Below are 23687 nucleotides of genomic sequence, written 5' to 3'. Positions count from 1 at the left end.
CCAAAGCCTTTCCTTTAAAGGAAAGGACCAAGCCAAAATATGTAGACTGCTATGCATTATGTATATTAGCAGTGCTATATGTACTGCATGTGTAACAGTGTTAACACTACACATTGTATATATCTTTTAGTCATGATATATCATCAACATTGTTGTAATATTTTTCTTCCAATATAAAAAATTGCAAGCGCACATATTTTGAGTAACACAGAAGTGTTCTTATTGAAGCCATTCTTCCAGATTTTTTTAAAAAGTGAGTTATGGAGGTGGCACAACATACAAAAGAATTACCTCAAACAGAGAAGTCTATAAAGAAAAATCATCCTTAATATATGTTTTCCTTCAGGCAGTATGTGAATATTGGCTGGAATCAATAGCAGTAATTGGTCAGACTCAATGGAAATGCTGTTTTCACAACAATTCTTCTAGATAAAAACAAAGTAATCAGTTTTGGATGGCCACAGCATACAAAAGAATGATATCCAGTAAACCATTTTTGAAGAAAAAATATCCTTAATATATGCTTCCCTTGGGCTGTGTGTGTTGCCTGGGAACAACAGCAGTTAAGAGTCTACACACGCTCACCTGGCTGATTATCTGTGTGTGGTAAAGGAGCAGGAATGTTCACCCATTGTATGTGATGAGTAGTGTGTGGTATAAGTCTGCAGACATGTAGTCTTGAGTGTGCAGTATGTCCCTCTTTTCACTGAGGGCTTCTTTTACTCGAGCCTTTATGCGTAAGGGCCACTCTACCACCATTACCTTGTTAGATTTATGACTGGACTGAATTTAATCATATGGATTGCTGGCTGTTTTAAACTATGTTTTTATGCCACAGTGTGATGCAGAGTTCTGAATGTAGAATGTGTGCTTCTAATTTAAAAGTTTGGCAATATGTAAAATAGATAATTAATACTAAATGGATGAAGCACAAGCAGCATCTCAGGAGTTTATATTATTTATCAACAATGGATATTAGCAACAATTATTATATTGTTTATGAGTTTGTGGGTCCAAGACACCTATAATCCCTGGGGCCAGCATGTGTTAGAATTTAATCAAGCAGGCCTCTTGAACCCCTGGATTCAGCAAGTCCTAAAAGACAAATAAGGCTAGATAAAAGAACAAAGCCGGAGTTGATGGACAGAGTTCACTGTAATGTGACCTAGAAGTAATGTTGCAAGCTGGAAAGCCAGAGAGGCAAAGAATGATGTTTGATTTCTGTTTGAATTCAAGGCTGTGGCTATGACAGAAGCAAGGTGATTATGCTGTGAATGCCTCCATTGTAGGCCCAGCTTATATATATGTGTGTGTAAATAAACCATATATCATAAAGACACCATATTTCTCTGCTGTACCTTATTCCCAAAAGAAAACATGAACCCAGGGTAAGTGCCTGGAACCGGCATGTAACAGCATCCTACCCAGAACTGCATTTGATGTCCCACTACTGGTGATTACTCAGCAATGCTTATGACAGGGGTGGCTAGCTTTGGCTCCACAAGAGGCTTGTGTCTCCCTGAAGATCCTCCCAAATTTTCCATCTAATTCTTTTTATATTAAGACATTTAAATTATATATATATATATATATATATATATATATATATATATATATATATATATTGCTCCTGAGTCATCTGCTGTGATGCCATGAAAGCAAAAGTTCATTTATGCCCCCTCAGAGGCCTTCTGAAAACCTCCTACCTTTTAAAGAGATTAATGCTTGATTTATAATTTAAAAAAATAATATTTTACTGACTGTTCCCATGGTTACCTCACTATGATACTTTCTTTCTGCCCCACTCCATTTGTCCTTTAAAAAAAAAACCTCTTGGTCACATCCTACTTTGTCAGTGTGGTCCTCTGTCCTAAAAAAGATTACCGTATTTTTCGCCCCATAGGACGCACCGGCCCATAGGACGCACCTAGTTTTGGAGAGGGGAAATAAAGAAAAAAAATTTATTTCCCACCCCAGGCGCGGGGCTGGGGCGGGGGAAGCCCGAGCTTCCCCCGACCCCAGCCCACAGAACAGGCAGCTCTCCGCAAGCCTTGGGAGACCGTCATGACTTCCCACCGGGCTCCCACTGCTTACAGATATCTGCCTGAAGCCCAAACCAGGTCGGGGAACAGCGAGATGGCGGCGCTGCACCTCCCCGCTGTTCCCCGAGCTTGTGGGGCTGGCGGCGGGGAGAAGCATGCTTCTCCCCGTCGCCAGCCTCCAAACCAGGTCGAGGAAGCAAAACCCGGGGCTTCGAGATGCAGGCTGCTATCCGCAAGCCTAGGGAGCCCGACGCGGGCTCCCAAGGCTTGCTGAGAGCCTCCTGAAGCCTGGAAAGCGAGAGGGGTCGGTCCGCACCGACCCCTCTCACTCTCCAGGCTTCAGCGAAAGCCTGCATTCGCCCCATAGGACGCACACACATTTCCCCTTCATTTTGGGAGGGCGAAAAATACGGTAGATAAAAAAATTTATACAATCACCAATTACTGCAGTTGTGAACATTCATTGTGCTTGATGTGCATCTGCTTTTAAGCTCTGCTTGAATGGTCTCAGACTGTACTTTTTGCACTTCATTGCCACCTGACGCCAGCTTCTCCATTTGTTTCCTTTACATCTCTGTGCATATGTGAATGCCAGCTGAGGGTTAGCCTGAGTTGTAGCCTACAAAGGCTTACACCATAGAAAATACATTACTCTTGAAGGTATCACAAACCACTTCCTTTTTATAATGGTAAAATTTTGGATTCTGTACCTGACAAGAGAGGAAATTCTAAGAATTTGTGTAAACAGCCATTTAATTTCACAACCCTTCAGAATTTTTCACATCAAGAATAAGACTGTGAAGAGAACTAGTCTTCCTGCAGAGGTTTGGGTTTATTTTTATTCTCCTCTGTAGTGCATTGGTGTGTTGTTGTTTTTCTTGTTTTCTTGTTGAATCCAGGAACCAAATAATCTCAGCTAATATCCAAGTTCTTCTCACCTTAGTTCTATAAGATTTGATTCCACTGGCTATGTTCATAACAACACACAGGCTGAAGCCACAAACAGATTTATTATGACTCTTCATAACTACATCTAATAAATTGAGTTCTAGTCCATGAAAGCTTCTGCCACAGTAAATCCAATGGTCCTTAAAGAGCCACCAGATTCTTTGTTATCCCCTGTAGTTGATGACATACATTAAAAAGCTTTTTGCATATAAGTTCCATTGAAATTAATGGGGCTTGCACAAAAGCATGTTTTAGCAGACGTTCTTGGTAGATTATGCTGTGCATTTTTTCCCTTAAAAATAAACAAGTAGCAAGGGAAGGCTTCCATGGAATGTACTTTCTGAGCTGCCACTTCAAATAAACAGAGAACTTTAAAAGGTTTAACCAAAACAAATTTCTTAGAATGTGTGATGTAATCAGATCTTCTCCAAAATGCCTCATTGCCTTTAGGAGTTAGTTTTGAGTTTTTAAACTTATATTATGTTCACCCAGAGAAATGTAAAAACTTAGGTCCTCTAAGCATGGGGGCGTTTTGCATCTTAAAATGGTGGACTGGCTATTTTTTAAAATAACATTACAGATTTGAGCATGTATCATGCAGATATATTTTGGCATGATTTTTTTTTTTTAATTAAGAGTCTGCTGCACTTGCAGTGTCCTTCCTTTCTATTAATTACAGCCAAAGTCAATCTGTTAGTGCCAAGAGGCTCAGGCTCTGAATGCTTCTAGAGGGAAGATGGTTGCGCAAATACCAGGAAGTCGAACAAGCTCACTTGCCAAGAACCAGTAGTAAGCACTTTGTGGACTGGCACAAGTCCACAGACAAGTGGTTCAAATCCACAGTAGTAATGCATCCAGCAGTGATTTTATTATCATTAATATACTATGCATAAGCAGGAACTTCACTGTTGCATACCCTGTTATATGAATGTTTCCCAAATGGTCCCTTGATATATATTTTTAAAACTGAATTAAATGTCAGTTCCTTGTTATTTTAGAAAGTCTTCTTTACACAGGGATTCTACCAAAGTCAATTACGGTAAGTACTAATTGATAGAGAAAACAGCACTGATTCTGAACAAGCATGATTTTACATCTATATTTTAAAGTGGTCCTTTCTCTTCCTTGCCAATAATCTTAATGTCATGTGTAGTTCAGAACCCTGGATTAGAAACTCAATTCACCACTTGAGTGATATTGTTGCAAAAAAATAAAAACCTTTGTAGTCGAAAACTTACTTTAGTCGAAAATTACTGACTTACATAGCCTTAAAATCTCTCAGAACAAAGCTGACTTGCAGCTGCGAGCGTCTACAGCCGGTTAGTAGTGGACAAAACACCATCCACAACACATGGAAGAGTGATATAAACCAGACAAATAAGCAGTGGACGACCAACATTAGGTGTGGAAGGAAAGGTGGGTGCTGCTGCTTCCTTTAATAAAAGCTACTGTTCTTTTAAGAAACAATTGTGGGCTAGTTTAAACAGCCATATTCATTGCTTGATCTCTCAATAATTAATTACACAACACTTTTATGATTCTCAGCCAAATGTGTGAACTGATTCCTTTGAGAAGCATTGTGTTGTGTTTGAATTGCCTGTTAACTAAGCCAGAGTACATGTAATTGAAATAATCACTTATTCTTCCCCACCTACCCTTGTCTCCACTTCCACCTTCCTAAATAAATAACAAGGTTCAATTAAACATTTAACCACACCTGATGTGACAGCCAGCAAGTGATTAATATTCAAATGTGAACAAGCCCGAATCATAATGAGTCCATGGTGCCTCAATAAAACAGAAGCCCCAGTACTCTAAACAACTGGAGAAAATCTACAGGAGATCTGCCAATAACTAGACTGAAGTTTATTGGGTATATGACTTGATCATTTTTACAAATTCTTTGGTATAGTGCCAACATAAGTGTATTTGGTTCTTCAGAGAAGCAGAATCTTGTTAATACGCACCAGTAGTTTTTCAAACTCTGTTCTTAGGAGCCTTGGGGTTCTCTGGAAATTTATGGATGGGAAGACAGAGCTAAAAGGTCTAGGTGACAGACAAGGTTCCATGTGGAGTCAGTGTGGCCAATATCATTTTTTTTGTGTGGCAGTGAAATTTGACCTTGTCCTGATGCTACACTAGTGCAACATCTAGAGCAGGGTTCCTGAACCTGCGCCCTCCAGATGTTTTGAGACTACAATTCCCATCATCCCTGACCACTGGTCCTGCTAGCTAGGGATAATGGGAGTTGTAGGCCAAAAACATCTGGAGGGCCGAGGTTGCGGAAGGCTGATCTAGAGGCACCTTGACTTAATGGTGGAATGCCACTCATCAGGACACAATGCATGGGGTCTTCTGAGTGATCTTATGCAGTTATTTTCCAAGACAGCAATTCCTAAGATCAAGGAATTAATCATTTTATAAAACAAGTTTTCAAGATTCATAAACTGAGCCCAGGTACATTTTGCAACAGTCATATAAACCAAGATGCAGTGGTAAAAATCTCCTTCTCAAACAGTTAGCTGATGTATTTTAGACAGTTATTCCTGGGACACAATAACTTTGCCCCCCACCCCAGCCTTTATTTACTAAAAGTTGTTTCTTCTCCATTAATAGCCATATGAAAAACCTACACTACATTACTAACTCAATTCCTTTAAGGAAAAAAAGAGGGAATTTAACTATATAAACGTGGACATTCATTAATGTTCAAAAATATTAATGCTATGTTTCCCATTGCCTTTTTAGGCTAAGCCAATAGTTACAAAAATAAAAGAATATTACAATGTCAGTAAATAACATTTTAACAGAGACTTGAGAAAAAGAAGTGAAAACAGTAAACAAAACATGTTTATGACAGTATATCAACTACAAAGGCTTTTTCATCATTTTGTACCACTTAAACTTTGCAAACTGTCTAGAACTGTTTATATTCTTTCAAACAGTTGGGTACAAAGCTTATGAGTTTTCTCTTGATCTTGAAACAAGAAAAGTTTTAAACCTCTCAAAGAGAATTGAAATGTCAGAAGTTTAATAACTAGAATGAAGCGAAGTCTTTAAAAATAACCAAGTATTTATATACTTGGTCAAATGCTTACATTTAAACCACAATCCTAGCATATCTGCTTGAAGTAAGCCCTGGTCAACTCTATGAGTAAAGCTGAATCTGTAATACGTATGGTTAGTCACATCTATGTGAGAGATCCTTGCTATTCCTCTCCCTTTCTTCTTAACATTGGCAGGCCACAATGCTGGAGAATCTCTCCTCCTATAAGACTCTGAAAAGGCTCAGGACTCCTCTTAGAACCTAGACCTGCCACCCTCTATGCCACCATGGCATCCTAATGAATAGCCCTGAGCCTTTTCCTCAGACTTTTTTCTCCTCTACCTGCCCTGCCTTTCAGGCTCCTGTAATTAAACTCAACTGCTTACTCTCCCCTGTGCCTTCAGCTACTCTGCTGCACGTTCGCTGTCTTCTGAGAGCCCATCTACACGTCCGTTTGCCCTGCTTCCATTTCCCTCAGCAAAATCCACAAACAGCAAGTGGGTTTTCCACAGATTGCCATTTGTTCTGATTTAGCGCTAAAGATTGGTGTTCTGATTTAGTGCTAAAGATTGGTTTTTCTGTGAGAAAGTAGTGGGGAAAAGGCAAAACCACTCAGACCTGTGCTCTCTAGTCATAAGCAAAAGTGTGGACAAGCCCTGAGTTTTCCTCTTAGTCAGCTCTCTAGATCTCTCTTAGGCCCTGTTTTAATCCCATACAAATTTACCTCTTTTTCTTACGTTCTCATAGAAGGTAGGAACTATGTTGTCACTGTTTTGTTTCCTGAGCAGTTGGAACAATTGCGCACTTGGTGTAGCATCACACCAGATCAAGAAGTTCACGCCAGAGTCTTCACTAGTACTAGAGAAATACGATATAGGTTGTTTCTTGTTGTGCTGGAAGAGGGAGGAATGCTGAATACCCTCAGATGGAAATCTCTGCTAGGACTAATTGTCCATTTACATTTTAATAGAGCAAAATATAGTAAGAAATAAAAGAGGCAGTAAAATACAAGCAAAACCAATAGAATATTTTAATGTGAAAGGCACACCTGTTGTGTTAAACAAAGCTCTTTAATATTCAGTGTAATATTTGTCAGCTTGAGTATTGGGACAGATTCAGCATTCGTCCTGATTCTGCCAATGTATTGACTCTCTACTCCTTTCAGGCCTTGTCAGCTTTTTCCTACTCAGGAGATTCTTCCATCTTGGTGCCAGCTGCAGCTCTAGTCCTCTGAGAAAGGCAAATCTCTCTCCCCACCGCCAATCATTTCCTGTCCATCCCAATCACCTCCTGGGCAGACCACAACATTTGGAGAATGACAGAGCAGCCATTTACAGATAGGTAGCCGTGTTGGTCTGCCATAGTCAAAACAAAACAAAATACCTTCCAGTAGCACCTTAAAGACCAACTAAGTTAGTTCTTGGTATGAGCTTTCGTGTGCATGCACACTTCTTCAGATACCAGAGCAGCCATTGTGTGTGTGAAAGAGAGAGCACACTCACTCACACACAAGAGTTCTTCACAAATGTGTAGCTATGCCTCTCTGAAGAGCTTCCACAACAGACCATCTGAATGAAGCCCACAGTCCACTTGTGGTCTTTGGACCACACTTTAGTAAGCCCTACAGCATGGTTCAAGCAAGAAGCAAGGAGCACCATGCCAGAAGCGCATTCAGCATGAGGAATCTTATTTAGTAAAAAGAAATAGAGGTAGCTGTAGCAAGTAAGCTGGGCCACAGAAATAAAAGCAATAAATTGTTTCACATGGTATGTTGTGGGCATCCTTACCACATTTCAAAGTATTCTGCATTTCCCACACAAATAAGAATTACCCGGTAAGCCACTAAAGCTTTCTATTTTTATTTTTTAAAAATTCCAGCATATAGTTTTCAAACAAATGCTTCCATGCAGTGTATCTGGCACCTTTCCCAGAGGTGTATTTAGTAGGTCACCTGTGTGCCACTCCACATATCATTTATGGCTGAAACCAAGGGAGGCCCAGGGGTCAGCCACAAATCCATGCCTTTGAATGCTACTGAGTAGGATCCCTCTGATGTTCTTGATAACATATTATTTCAATTTACACCAGCCTATGATTAAAACATGATTATATAATTGGGCTTCAGCTAATTGACTTGGATACACCATACACAAAATATACCAGTAAAAATAGCACACACATTTTACTTTGCTAAACTGTACTGGAATGCTGCAGCAGCTGCTATCTATTAAGCCACTCAATTATCTTGAATAGATACTGAAAACACAGTAATAAAAATGACAAAATCTTCCTTTTTGGGGGGTTTCTGCTTGGGTTTCTTAAATGAGTGGTGAGTAGTATATAGAGTATCAACCCACTCACGCCTCTTGTTACTTCAGTCTGAAGTAAATACCAAGGAAGCAAATTAAGAAGAGATTGCTAGAAAGAGGACATAAACGTATTTACAAGTGATGCAGATGCATGGTAAAATGGTTGCCTGTACAACCAAATTCAAATAGGGCTGTAAAGCTAAATGGAATACTAGACAGAATGAACTTGGTTCTAACTCTCTTCCACACCAAAACTGCAATATTGATGTTTGCTCTCATTGTTGTCACTTGTGAAATGGCCTTCAAGCTCCAGATCCTGGTAGTCCAGTTATGGGAAAAGGAAACAGCATTATGGAGTCATGGGGACAAGTGAGTAAAACTCGCTTGCAAGGAGATCTGACAGTGAATGGGAGTCCAGGTAAAGGGACAGGAACTGAAATCTGATAAGATGGCAGGCAGTTGTGTATAATTAAAGTATGGAACAAAAAGTCTCATCATAAGCACAAGTCAGCTAAATTGGCCACACTGAAGCTATGCCCACATATAGCATTTGGTGGGGGCACACAAAACAGGTCAACCTTCAACCTCCTAGTACTCTATACAAATGTTAGAATAGTGGCCCTTAGCTCAAGAGTGTAGTAGCTTCATTATAACACTTCCCCCTGAGGACCACTACATCTAGGTGTGGCCCTATGTCTTTCTAATGTATAAGAAGGCCAAGAGGGTAATCCTAAATGTGCAACGGCAGCAGCTGAATGGTGAATAATCTGCCACTTTCAAAACACTGCCAGCTTGCAAGTGACAGGGACATTTTTAAAAGTTAACCTTAAAGTTCGTTCATTTCAACGGCACTATTCTGAGGATGACTAACATTGGGTATCATCCCTTGGAAGCAAGCTTTCTACTGATGTAAGGGCAAATAATAAATAATCCAAGTACAAAAGTGTGAGCTTTCCCAATAACTGATAATTTAAAAAGAGAACCAGAATAATTGGACCACGTAACTTCTCACCACACTTTGCAAAAACTCAGGAAGAAAAGCTGGACTGATGGTCAATTCACCTAAAATATGGTGGAAGGCTGCTTTGCTGGAAAGTTGCAACATGGATGCCATGGAAGAATTCATTGTCAGGACTTGGGATCATAAGAGCAGGTAAACTGGACAGACAAATTGCTATTCTAGGCCACTGAATGCATTCAGATGATGGAGGAAGTTTGTGTTTACTGTAATTCTTAGTCAACATTCTTTCTAGGGACTTAAAGCAGAACATGTAACTTTTACCACTGTGGATTTAATGCAACAAAACAAAAAAACTGTCCCTAAGAGGCTCACATGATAATGTTATTATGTAATACAGAATGAAAATAAAGGTCTTCTACAAATAATGTGAGGCCTCAAGTTCTACCAGTGGCTATAAATTATTATTTAGATTGCTATTTTAAAAGGGAGATTTATTTATTATTTCCTTCCCTCTGCAAATACATTTCATTCTAAATCACTTGCAAACCCTAGCAACTTTGGAGCTTACATTATCACTACTGTTTAATAATGCTGTTTAGTTTACTTATATACAGGGGTACAGAAATCTGGCTTTAAAATTGGGGCCAATGACTGGGGCCCAGTTACTTGAGACAGGCCAGTCTGGAGACAAAGCCAGTCTCTGCTCCTGCCATATGCCTTTTGCTCGCCGAGGTCCCCAAGACACCCCTCCAAAGAAAAACACAATTGACACTTAATTTTTGTTTAAGGTTTTTGGCATAATTTTGGCCACAACTTTATTCAAATTACAGCAATGTGAGTGGTTGCTTAGACATTGGTAGCACTAAATGACCCCACACGGGGACAGCTCTGACATTTGCACCCCCCACGAAGTCAGCAAGGGTAAGTCACCTAGGGAGAGAGACGGGATTGGGAACCATGCCTCACCTCTCCCCAGAATGCTCCCAGGGGCTTGCGTGGCCCTAGCCCCTTGCCAGGGGGTTTCAGACAAAACCTGGGGAGCCCCTGGGTTCCTTTAACGGAAAGCCCTTGAAGCAGCAGCAGCATTTTGGAGGGGCAGGCACAGCCGAATCCATACCCCTCCACCAACCAATTCCAAGACCAATGCCTAACTGAAAACATTACAAGTTGTGACGATTTGCTACGCAGTAGGCAAAAACCAAGTGGTACACACTAATCAGCCAAATGGACAAAATTCCTACCAGGCCCCTGCCCGAAAGCAGACGACCCCATGACAGGCATAGCAAGGTCAAGCAAACAGCCTAAAATTAGGGAAGGGAGGGCGGGTGATCCAAAGTAAGCAGTGAAAAGAGGAAGTTCCTTGCTGCGAGCATTGTATTTAACAAATAGGGCTGTCAATCAACAAATGGCAACATCTAGATTTCCCCAGTAACAACCCGCCCCTATTTAAAGGATGGCCAAACCATTTGCCTAGCAACAGTGAGGTGTCTTGTCAGCCCCGCCCGCAACCCGTGCTCTCCATGAGGGAGAACACACTTTGTCCTTCCTTCCTTTAATTTCAGAGTTAAACTTCAGCTCTGAGAAGATAAGGCGTAGTGGTTGAGTGGCTGTGAACATATATAGAGGAATGAAAAAGTTAAGGAGTCATGAGGAAGGAAATCTGACTACACCAGTGAGAAGATGCTTCTGCATCTCAATCTTGAAGGAAAAAAAGACTATTAAAATATTGTGCAATATTAATAAATAGGTAATATAATACTTAAGATTGCACGTGATGAACAAAGCAATCCTAACTACAAGAATCTGACGCTGATGGCGTAAATTATGGGGGCTTAATTTAGGAGGAATTTGACTTGCACCACGTTTTTGGCCAGCTTAGTTCCACAGCATGGGTAGGCAAACTAAGGCCCAATCGCCTTCTAAATCCGGCCTGTGGACGGTCCGGGAATCAGCGTGTTTTTACATGAGTAGAATGTGTGCTTTTATTTAAAATGCATCTCTGAGTTATTTGTGGGGCATAGGAATTCGTTTTTGGTTTTGTTTTCCAAAATATAGTCTGCCCCCCCCCCCAAGGTCTGAGGGACAGTGGACCAGCCCCCTGCTGAAAAAGTTTGCTGACCCGTGTTCCACAGGGTTGCCAGGTCACATGACTGGGCTGAAAGGGGTTTGGCGTGGGTGTAAGCCTCTCCTTATCCTGTCATGCCTCTGCCACACCCTGTAACTCTGCTTTTTATGGACTTAGGGCAACATTTTTCTGGACCATGATTATCTTTGGTTTAGATGTAATTGTAATTCAACCATTACCTTTTCAGGTGCCTCCAACTGGCATTTGTTGAGCTGAACTAGCTAGACCTTTTGTATGACCCAGCAGGTTTCTTCTTATGTTCTCATCTTTAGGTGTATTACAGTAGCCAATATTTATGCCAGGTAATTCCTTAGCAGTCTTAAATTACAAGCATCCCCAAATGATAATTTTGTGTAAGAGACTGAGCACAGGGGAGACACATCAACCACAGACCACTAACTGTACCAATTAATTTGTAAATATACAAAATGGCAAGAAAAAGCATCTCTGTGTAGCCTTCACAGACTTGCCTTCTGCCTTAATAATGTGGTACATTATAATATCCTACTCTTGTCCCCTCCAGCTGATTATAGCCCAGGTTCACCAGCAAGTAGATGCTTTTAGCTCGCATGCTTTTCCTGTGCGCATTTATAACCAGTTCACATTTCTTCTTTCTAAGTCCACCTGGAGAGAAGTAGCGTGAAAAATTACTGTTAACACAAGTGAAACAAATGTCATCTGCAGAAAGTCATCTCTCATCCTCTGAGCAGTGTAAATCAAAGGAAGTCAGAAGCAGTGATAACCATGTTTTATTAAAGAATAGGAAAAGCATAAAGGATAGTCCCTTATGATTAGCTCTTTTCCTTCAATGTGTTTCTGCAAACCACCCCCTAAACCCTTCAAAAGGTTCTGCAGAAATTCTGTTGTACACTCCACTACAGTACTATTCTTTACTGCTTATTGAGCGCTTGGGGACATTGTGCAAATATAAGGACACAACAGCTTGAAACTTTCCCCCCAAGCAGCTCCTTTAACAGCCTGCCCCCACATGCATATTATTTGAATGTAGGTCCCAATAATTTACAAATGAACTTACTCTCAAGTAAGCACACCCTGGACTGAAGCCTAAAAGTTGTTTTTTCAATAGTAAGACTTGTATTTATAGAATCATAGAATTGTAGAGTTGAGACTCCAAGGGTGATATAGTCCAGACACCTACAATGAAGAAGGAATCTCAACTAAAGCATCCAGAACTGATGGCCATCCAACCTCTGCTTAAAAACTTCCACCACCTACCAAGGGAGTCTGTTCCACTGCTGAAGCTTAGATTTTTCCTCCCCCCACAAAAAATTACTTTTGTATGCTGAATATTAGTAAAATATAGAATTTTCAACACACAAAACTATTTCAATGTCTTTAAAATCACAAGTATCCTATTTACAAGTATTGTCTCTGTCTCAGAATTTCTGTACTTTATTCTTTCTGTTTGAAGTGACAACACAGCCACTTCTCAACTTTACTTGCAGTAAAAGTTAATATGCCTTGCAAAGTTAATAGTCTCTTAAAATCTGGGAATGAGAAGTACATCTCAGATAAGCTATTCAGAAGAAAATGGGAGAACATTTCTTGTATTTTTATTAGGTAATAATGTCTCCAACACCCTCTCCACTCCACAGTGCCTTTACATAACCAGCTTATGGAAATAAACTCTTATCAATTACCCTTTAATGCAAAATATGAAACCAATAAAAGCTAGCACAATCTCTTGGGGCAGAATTAAAAAGCAATGTAACATCAGGGCTGATGTCTGGCACCTGGAAATCGGCAAGCATTTTAGCCAATGATTTTCAGTACTTTCGCTATTGTCGTTATTATTATTATTATTTTAAATCCCTCCTGCTTCTCTTATTAGTGACTCTCAAGGTAGGAAAGAGTATTTTAAAACACCAAAAACGTTAATACTCACAAAATTTAAAGTTATGTCTGCCAGTGGATATGTATATTTTAGATACTAAAGTACTGGCGGGAAATCTAAATAGTTTACAGGATTAGTAAACACTCATGAATATAATTAATATTTTTACTAGTATGAAAAACTGTTTGCCAAGAGGCACATGTGTGGGATCTCTAGCAGATGACAGAGAGGGGGCTGTAGCGTTTGCCTGACCTCATGGTAAGTATGATAGGTCAATGATGCTTACTGGGAAAGAGAGAGTGGGAGGGGCAAGGCAGCAGGGAGGTCAGCACTGAGCAAATGCACTGATGGAGCCAATCCAGCGCTTCTGCTGGTACATTTGCAGTTGCACAGCACCAACCTTCAAGCCACCTTTCGCCTCCCACCCTCCCTTCCGGGAAACATCAGCAACTCCACCGTCAGGAGGTCAGATAAGCCCCTGAAGACAGATCCATACAAATGTCTTAGGCTTGGGAGAACTTCAGTGCAGCCAGTTCATTCTCTAACTAAAAACATACCTGAAAGGCATGATCTATATTTTTAGTGACTCTAACTGCATTCTCCTATGCTTTGCTATAAAAGTATAGAAGAATGCTCTTTAAAGAGATAGGAAAGGATGCTTCTAAATATTCTTAGCAATGACCTTTTAATTCTTGGCTCTAATCAAGCAAATATTTTTAAAAGAAACATTAACCCTAAGCACATGTATCAATACACTCCATTTATATTCTGCACAAGGTGTTCAATAAAATGCACTGCTGCTACCTCTTCAACTGTTTTACAAATGTTCAAGATTTAAAATAAACAAATTAAGAATTATAGCTACAGTTAACTAACTACCATGTTGTCAAAAACAACTGCAACTATAAGTAAATCACCCAAAAGCAGAGACACAGAATAAATATAACCATCCTTTGCAGCTAATACGCTCTGACACTGCAAAACAGACATCTGGCTATACAAAGTTGACATGTATTTAGATATTATATAGGAAACACTGCAGGCGCCAACCATGTGATTTATAAGAAGCTACATTCTGGAAATACTTTGCTCAGAATCGTAAGCTGGGGTTGCAGTATGTACTACAATAAAGCCGTCTTATTTCTTATATTCTTTTTCTAAACGTTAATCAAGCACACAAAATATTTGGGAAGGACTGAGGGCTTCCTTTTCATTATTTTAAACCATGAAGATGAATTCTTAATTCATTATAATATTATATAAAAAAATTAAAAATGCTTACAAATACTAGATGGTAGTTGAAATTGCCACCCAATGCAACATAAATGAGTGAATAAAAGAGACTTGTAGTTCTCTTATTCTTTAAATTAGAGTTTAAATAATTAATTGATGCATTAATTAATTGATGCATTAACGCTGATCCAGTCAATCTTCTCCCTCAACTCTGAAAGACTATGCTAAAGTCAAATAAGATACTGTTTCGTGAATTAGCATCCCTCTTGTTTAATGATTTTGAGGTATACTTCAGCAATGACAAGCAAATCCTATACTGTATTCCTTTCACAGCTGCCCTCTACACCCGAAAAGATAGCTAGAAAGTCATGCTTGCAATTGGTCCTCAACTTGGAAAAACGGCTAAGTTGAACTTTAACCCTGAAGGAAGAAGCAGAAGAGCAGGTCTTCCTTTAAGAACAGAATTGGGAGGGGAAATGCAAAGTGACTACCTATGCCCAGAGAGAACCATGTGAGAGTATTCCGAAAGCAGGTTTATTTGTCTTAATTTTCCTGATAAGCAGACGAGAATAGGTGGCTGCACACCGCTTATTGAGCACAAAACAGTTGGGAAAAGATGGCTGCCAAAATCCTTATTGATTATTTCACATCACTGTACGGGAGCAGTGGGACACAGTATGTGGTAAATCCCACATGGAAGAAACTGAGAAGGGACAGGGAAAAAGAGGGATGTACTATTATACAGTGTCCCTACTATAAACCTCTGTCACCTCTCTATCCTTCCTGCCTTCCTAGACCACACTCACAGGAATTATAAACCTCTGTTCCCCTCTTGCTTGCCATAGGGCTGCCTTGGAAACTGGCTTTGCTTTGAATAATTTTAAAATGCAGCTGCTCTTTAAATACTGTATAATACTGCAATAAAAAGGAATGGAACAGCTCAGGTGTGATCAGAGCTACACAAATAGAACTAGTTATCTTGAGCTCATGTCCAATAACAGTTTATGAACACTGCTAAAGGTTACTGCACACATGCATTCTGAACCCTGATCTCCCAGGTCCTAGTCCAACACTCTATAACCACTACACCATGCTAGCTTCCTAGAGCACTTCTGCTATGGGACAGCTATATAAATTAGGTAAATAAATAAATATGGGGGAAACAAAATGTCCCTTAGAGAAGGATCTGAAATATTTTCCTTGAAGCTTGAATTTGTTTTAATCGAGATTGTTTTATTTGATGTTTTAATGAGTTGTAAACTGCTTTGAGATTTTTTCTTTAAAATATAAAGCAGTATAGATATTATTATTATATCACCACAAAAGACACCTAGACATTCCACTGTGGTGATTGTAACCTAGGTTAAAAGAGCCATTTGGTGATTAGCTTATATATCTGAGTTTATAACACTGTTTTGATCATTTGCAAGCATTTGTGAATGAGTCTCTGAGAAGAACTTTGATATCATTCGATGTCACCTCAGAAACAATTCGGCTGTCAAGTCACCAAACACCAAGGAATTGATCATTAAGGTCATGAACACATGCATGTGAACTGGCCCACAATTTCACAATATTCCTGTGGGACAGGTAAACATTTAAAGTGAGGGCAGCTAAAATATCTTGTTCAAACCATTCCCAGATAGCTATATATGGCCAAGAATTTATTTTCGCAAAAGAGTCTGTGAAGAAAAGGCCCCATAGAATAGCTTTTAGTACTACAAGAAATGGTAACTACAAAGTATTGGGTTTCCCTATTCACGGTAATGAAGGGTTCAGCATTTTAAGGTCAGCCGACAAGTGTTTTGTTATTATTTTCCTCACAATACCCAAACTTTCATTTTTTCATATAAAGAAAGAAGAACGCTACGACCTTTTCAAGCTGTCAAAATAAAGTAAATGTTTGCTTTGGCATGACAGCCCTGGCATAAAGCTGGAGGCAGCGAAAGCCTGTGAACCCTTACCTAACTCTTCCTGCTGCTTGGTCTGCATTGGGCTAAAGCACGGGGACTCAGCTGACTTCTTTCTGGCATAACCTCATTTTGCAAATACACATAAATATAGTGTGACCTCATTTATAAATAAAACGTTTTTTCATTTATCTTCAGTTGCATATTCATCATCGGGAACACACATTAGCAAAAATGTACATTTTCTGCTATGGGTGTTGCTTGCTAATTAATGAGGTGCCTATCACATTCCAAAGAAATATTATTTGTTTATATGAAGCAGGTATTCCATTTACAGCAGCAGTGAAAATTAACATTACCAAAACTCATATGCCACCTATCTGTTCCATCATCAGTTTTCCTGCTCTGCCAACCTATACAGTGGTACCTCGAGTTAAGAACTTAATTCGTTCTGGAGGTCCGTTCTTAACCTGAAACTGTTCTTAACCTGAGGTACCACTTTAGCTAATGGAGCCTCCCGCTGCTGCCGCACGATTTCTGTTCTCATCCTGAAACAAAGTTCTTAACCCAAGGTACTATTTCTAGGTTAGCGAAGTCTGTAACCTGAAGCGTCTGTAACCTGAAGCGTCTGTAACTCGAGGTACCACTTTACATTTAAAAAACCCACCTCTTATTCCTATGACATGACTAAAGGCTACATAGTGGCAGTGTTTCATATAGTCCTTTGATCTAGTTACACTTAAGAGAGAGAAATAGTGTCAACCACTTGTTGTATCCGTTAAACTAAAAGGTAAACATTTGATGAGTTATGATGGACTTGTATGGGTTTCCTTGGAATTCTAAACTCTTGTTTTATTAATGGTAGTATTTTTGCTTGTTAACTGCTTTATGGGGGGGTTAGCAGAGAGCTATACAAATATAATACATAAAATAAAATGGCCACGCCCTATGTCTTCATGACTTTTACTTAACATAGAATCATAGAATTGTAGAGTTGGAAGGGACTCTGAGGGTCATCCAGTCCAGCTCCCTGCAATGCAAGAAGATTAGTTCACTTTTTCAAATAAATCTAGGCAACATATTTGTACAGGGCAGGTTTCCATAACCTGGTGCCTGACAAATATTTTAGACTGCAGCTCCCATCACCCATCACTATTGGCCATGCAGCTTGGAGCTAATGGAAACTGGAGTCTAAGAACATCTGGAAGACACTAAGTTGGAAAAGGGGAGGTCCACCCCATAACCAGCAGCAGTGACCAGGATACTCTCAGTTGTTTATCCATTGAATAGTTAACATACTTGCTCCAAGTAACCTCCTGTACCTTTGCATGCTTTATGAGAGACAGGTGACGGTGTTTTTAGTGTAGAATTAGTGCCCTGCTCTCTTCTGAGTTGGTGTCCAAGACACAAGATGTGACCTACTGGGGTGACTAGGTGGCAATCTCACACATAAGTCGTTCCCCTGTCAGGACCACCTCCATCCCAGATTCGGCCCAGAAAAATAAACAGGACAACATTTATATTTAGTTTGACAGTTTTAAGATGGCAACTTGTAAGGCAGAAGTGTCAGATTTCATTTACAACCCGAATATTTTCTAAGCCAGCTTTGAAGAAAAGCATTCAGTCCTATATTACAATGAACTTTGTAATTTGGCCTGTTTCAATTTGTATGGTGCAAGAATGAAAATGACTACTGATGACCTGTTAAGGAACTGGGTAGGCTTTACATATAAAAGCGCAAATGGAAAAATAATAGTTTTATTTTTATTTCCTAAGTTGGTCTTTCTATTTCATCTCAGAAACGATTTTCAATTCAAATACCATATCTATTTACATGACACTACATTTCTTCTTCACACACTTTATAGAATTCTCTCTCATGCCTGAGCTGATTGAGCTGAAAAACCAATTTCCACATGCCAAGCATTGCCCATTTTAAATTCACTGCTCAGCTGGCAGGTTCAGGTTGTTAAATTGCTGAAAGCCTCTTTAGGCAGAAGTAGCTTCATTTGTCTTGCGCTTCCACGTAGAGAGAGCCTCGATCCCTTCAAATGAGAACACCTTTCAAAACGATTTAAGCTTTTTACTTATTCTGCACCACTCAGTGAAGTCAAGGAACATCCATGCAATTCTCAGTTTTCCATTTGGATAAAAGATAATTTCCATCATAAACTTAAAACTGAACACAACCAAATTATTGCTCTGCCCTGAGCAGAAGATACAAGCAAATGGTTTATTATCACACTCATCCTAAAACCACCTTCAAAGCTCTAAGCATTGCTATGAGCTGTTTCCACAAAAAGCAAGCAAAAAAGATAATGGAAGGGAATAAAAATCCCTTGTTTCTATACTTTTTTTTAATGTATATTTTTCAAAAGGAGTCATGTATAACAGCACACTCTGCCTCTGTAACCTCCTGGTTGCAGAACCCATCTGGATCTGTATGTAGCCCATGCAGGACTGCTTGTTCAGTGAAGAGGAAATTCCTCCTTAAGGCAGATATGAATCCTCAACACGCTTCTTCCTTCCCAGACAACCAACTTCTGTCTTGGTTTTTGAAGATGACAGAGGGAAAATATGGCACAATGCCTGGGCTCTACAACAGGAAGGACACTCAGATCTCACCAGCAGACTAAATACCATGTAAACCAGGGGGGAAATATTGAAAAGTCATCTAGCCACATTCAAGCAGTACTTACTCTAACTTATTACTAAGATAGTTTTTTCAACTCTTTTTTAAAACCTCTTAAGATATTCCTCAGCTTCCCTTCAGGTATTTTCTCCTTTAACTTGTCCATTCCATGAAAAAGGCTCCCTTCTCTACCACACACAGGGCAGAATGACAATGGAAGGCCTGTGGGCCCACCACCTACTGTTTTTCAGGGACCTCAAAGGATCAGACAATTATATTTTATGTGCTAGATGCCACCAATTATTCATTTCATATATCCCACCTTTACTCCAGAGACCTTAAAGTGGAATACAGACTCCCATCCTGATTTTTGCCAAGCCCAAACCTACTTAGCTTCTGCAAAACTGCTACATCATCTCCCTTCCTATCATACCCTAGGATCAATGAGACAGGAGCAACTAGTGCCAAGACGTTTTATATTCTACTGTTGTGGGGCTGCATCAGGCAATGTCACACTGAATGCAGCGGCCTGTATCCTTCACAGTGACCTGAAGCTATTAGTCAGCATCACTTGCTGGCTCCCTGGGGCTGATGGGAGTTATAGTCCAAAACAGTCCAAAACGTCTAGAGAGCAACCAGGTTGAGGAAGGCCACTCCAAAGCAAAGTGAGCCAGCATTTCCAAATCACAATCTGTAATCACAAGCAATTGATTCTGCACTGGCCAGACGTCATCTGGAATACTGTATCCAGTTCTAGGCACCACACTTTAAGAAGGATGTGCAGACAAATGGGAACAGGCTCAGGGGAACACAACCAAGATGGACAATAGTATGGGAAGCATGTTATGAGAAAAGTTGGAAGGGCCTGGGGCATATTTAGCCTGGCAAAGGGAAGACTGAGAAGGGCTGTCGCATAGAAGAAGTCAAAAAGATTTGTTCTCTGCTGCCCCAGAAGGCAAGACTAGCTAGATCTAAAGGACATAAGTTGCAGGAGGGAAGATTTCAGGGGAAGCTCAATAATAATAATAATAATAATAATAATAATAATAATAATAATAATTTATTTGTACCCTGCCCATCTGGCTGGGTTTCCCCAGCCACTCTGGGCAGCTTCCAACGGAGATAAAAAATACATTAAAACATCCGTCATTAAAAACTTCCCTAAACAGGGCTGCCTTCAGATGTCTTATAAACATCAGGTAGTTGTTTATCTCTTAAGGGAGGGCATTCCACAGCGTGGGCGCCACTACCGAGAAGGCCCTCTGCCTGGTTCCCAATAATAATAATAATAATATTTTTTTATTTAATGGTGAGAAAAGTTTGGCAATGGAACCAGCTATAGAGGGGAGGGACTGTCCTTAGCTGAACATATTCAAGTAGATGCTGCAGAGCCATTTTGTAGCCCTTGACTTCCTGTATTAAGTTGGGGTTTGGATTCCGTGACCTGCAAGGCTCCCTTCCAACTCTATGATTCTATTATTTTTTTCCCCGAACACAGGGGCCATTTCAATTCCATTCCATTCCAAAAGAAATACTTGCCTTTATTTTATCAGATCAGTTGCTACATTGTTAAAGGGAGGCCTACAAGAACTGCCACTTGCTTCACATTTAATGCTTCACATTAAAGCAGAAGCTCAGCAAAGGACTTGAAGACAGCTTTAATATTTCTCTTTTATCAGTCGTGTCCTCCTACATATCCTCTCAGACCAAACACTCATCATTGCCTTAACTTATTGCTGACTAATCTGCCCAGAGGCTATCACATTCATATGTGTGTTCTTTGGCAGTTGCATAAAGGTTTGAAAAAATATTTTAAGTGGTTATTCAGTGACTATTTCCTGCTAAAGGGTCTCCAAGGGGCTGGAGAATATTCGCTTGCAAACATTTTCAGCTGCAGTGTTTCAGAGAAGATGAAATGTTGCCTCAGAGCTGCCTGATAGTTGCCTTTTTCACAACTGTTCACTAGTATTCACAGACACTCTTAGCTGCTGCATTAATGCCACTTTTACATGTTGGTTTCTTTTTTTTTTCCAGGTCACTGTGATCCCAGCTAATTTTGGATCACACTGTAAAAATGTTGTCATTGTGCCACATGGAAAGTCAAACGTGACCATGAAGACAACTCAGGTGACTGCTATCACTCTGAATTGGCTTTATTAAGATACTACACCATGAGTAGGCAAACTAAGGCCTGGGGGCCGGATCCGGTCCAAACGCCTTCTAAATCTGGCCTGCGGACGGTCCGAGAATCAGTGTGTTTTTACATGAGTAGAATGTGTCTTTTTATTTAAAATGCATCTCTGTGTTATTTGTGGGGCCTGCCTGGTGTTTTTACATGAATAGAATGTGTGCCTTTATTTAAAATGCATCTCTGGGTTATTTCTGGGGTATAGGAATTCATTCATCCCCCCCCCAAAAAAAATATACCGTAGTCTGGCCCCCCACAAGGTCTGAGGGACAGTGGACCGGCCCCCTGCTGAAAAAGTTTGCTGACCCCTGCTCTACACTGCCTCTATATTCTAAAATGCCTGTGATATAAAGTTTTGAATTTTGAATTCTGGAAAGGTGTAATATAGGACTAAGAAATGGTAATACTTAATGGAAAAGGAAGAATGGTAACAAAAAATGGTATATTCCAGCATCTTTAGAGCATGTGTTGTTGGAAGGGTAGAGCATGCATTCAGTACCTCTACAAAGCAAACACTTCATTCCAGCTGTTTCTACAAAGCAACTTAAGGTAAACAGCTTCCATAGGCCAAACAGTTATTCCAAATCTGAGGAAAAGTTTGGAACGGATGAATTCCTGTTGTGGGATTTAACCGTGTCATTCTGTTTTGTATGCTGTTCTTTGAACAGAACACTGAAATAGTGTCATTTTCCCAGTATCAAAATAACCTAACTTTAGAATCTTTAATTCTTTTCTGGGCAGTGTCACTATACACTTCAGTTAAACAGTTATGATAACTAACATTAAGCTCCATAATTGAAATCAGCTGCAGATCTGTTTTTTTAAAGTGTCCTCATAAATATGGTAGAGTGCACGATGAGACCACAGTGTGTCTGATAAGCATAATACTGCTTTAGGGAACATGCTATTCAGTTCTGTGAAAAGGCATTTTTGCTACTTGGCCACTCCGAAAAAAACAGTCCATCTTGCCTGAGGCACTTCCACCACTGGCGAAGGGCAGCCTATCCTTCTGTCACACAGTTTTTTATGGTTTCCACCATAAAAGGACAGTTATCAACCAAATAAACCACATTAAAGAAACATAAACAGAGCCAACCGTTTGTTTTTTATGTAACACAGATGGAACTAATATTATGACCTTCCTTGTGCTAGGAGTTAAAGGAAACCGAAGTGTGGAAAACAAACTTTCTAATGCAGGACAGCCCAAGTCATTTTGCTGCCTGAGATAAGATAGCGACCATCACCATTACAAGTACTAGTCCACCAGTCACTACTTACTGCTGGTGCCGCAGAGACACTACCTCAAGTTTTCTCACGTTTTGCCAAAGTGCCTGGCCCTGGCAGCTGCCAGCAATGCAGGGTTGTTCTGATACCCCATGACCATGGGAGGCAGGCAACTGGAGAGATCTCTGCTATCAGCCCATAAAAGAGTTGGTTCTGTTCTAATCACAAGCCATTTGGCTGCCCAGAGCTAACCCAGTTAGTGCAACCCCAAATGCACCCAATATATTTAAGCCAACAGCTGCAAGGACCATTTACAAACGAGAGGAGCTGAAAGAGAACACCACTGTCTTTGTCTCATCAGACAGCATATCAGTCCAATCCATTTTATATCCCTAGGATTAGATCTTGGATGCAGTTATCAGCAGTTTTGTCTGTAGCAATGAGCGGGTGGCAATAGCCCAATTTTGGGATTCCTCCTTGCATGATTAAAACTGAAACCGAACGGAAGGAGTGCAGCTCATCTGCTTTGCATGTGAAAAGTCCCAGGTTCAAGCCCCAGCACCTCCAGATAAGGCCTTGAATATTCCCCATCTGAGCCACTGTCAGTCAGTGTGGACATTGTGCACTAATGGCAGTCTGAGTTGGAAGTGGTGGACCAGAAACAAGACCTTGGGTTCATAATGGATAGCTCAATGAAGATAGGTGTACATTTCAGTATTACACAGTATAAGGCAGTCTTTGCCAGAAACATGGGTCTAATCTTATTCAACCCTCTTAGGTGCACCTGGAAACCAACTAAAAGGCCAGTGCTGATCACCAAGTACAGGTGTGATATGCATGCTTTTAGCAAGCACCCTTTCATCAAACAAGAAGTTACACGCACTACTGACTGGGGTTTCCAAGAAGCTTAGTAGAGCAACGCAGTGGGGAAGTAACTGCAAGTGTAATTTTTCTGAAACATTTGGCTTATGCTTTATTTATTCAGTAGTTGCAGAGTCTTGTTTATTGAGAACTAAAGCCTGTAAGGCTGGTGCTAGCATGAGGCTATCCTTCATTTACTTTCACTGATAGCTACATTGGTCAGGTTATATTGCTTTTATAACCTTGTGCTGTTTACATTTCAGATAAAGAGCATCCCATGTTTGTCCTTTCTGTGATTTATGAGAAGCCTGATCTTTCCCCCATAATTCTAGGCGGTCCTGTGGAACCTTAAA

The 23687-nt window shown here is 40.1% G+C and overlaps 1 protein-coding gene and 1 long non-coding RNA gene across 38 annotated transcripts in view; one reads left to right on the top strand and one right to left on the bottom strand.

The window, feature by feature from the left end:
* Positions 1-23687, bottom strand: part of CACNA1D (calcium voltage-gated channel subunit alpha1 D) — a 192779-nt gene that overhangs the window by 142895 nt on the left and 26197 nt on the right. The window lies entirely within an intron of this gene.
* LOC310839000 lies at positions 5981-12692 on the top strand. 2 transcript variants are annotated; one of them, XR_014561284.1, is made up of 3 exons: positions 5981-6533; positions 9378-9498; positions 10869-12692. It is a non-coding gene; the product is annotated as an uncharacterized lncRNA (long non-coding RNA). The 2 variants fall into 2 exon arrangements; XR_014561285.1 differs by lacking the exon at positions 5981-6533 and adding an exon at positions 7823-8714.

The sequence above is a fragment of the Podarcis gaigeae genome (genome assembly GCF_964106915.1).
Source record: "Podarcis gaigeae genome assembly, chromosome: 2".
NCBI classification, from domain to species: domain Eukaryota; kingdom Metazoa; phylum Chordata; class Lepidosauria; order Squamata; family Lacertidae; genus Podarcis; species Podarcis gaigeae.
This window is presented reverse-complemented; position numbering and strand designations above follow the sequence as displayed.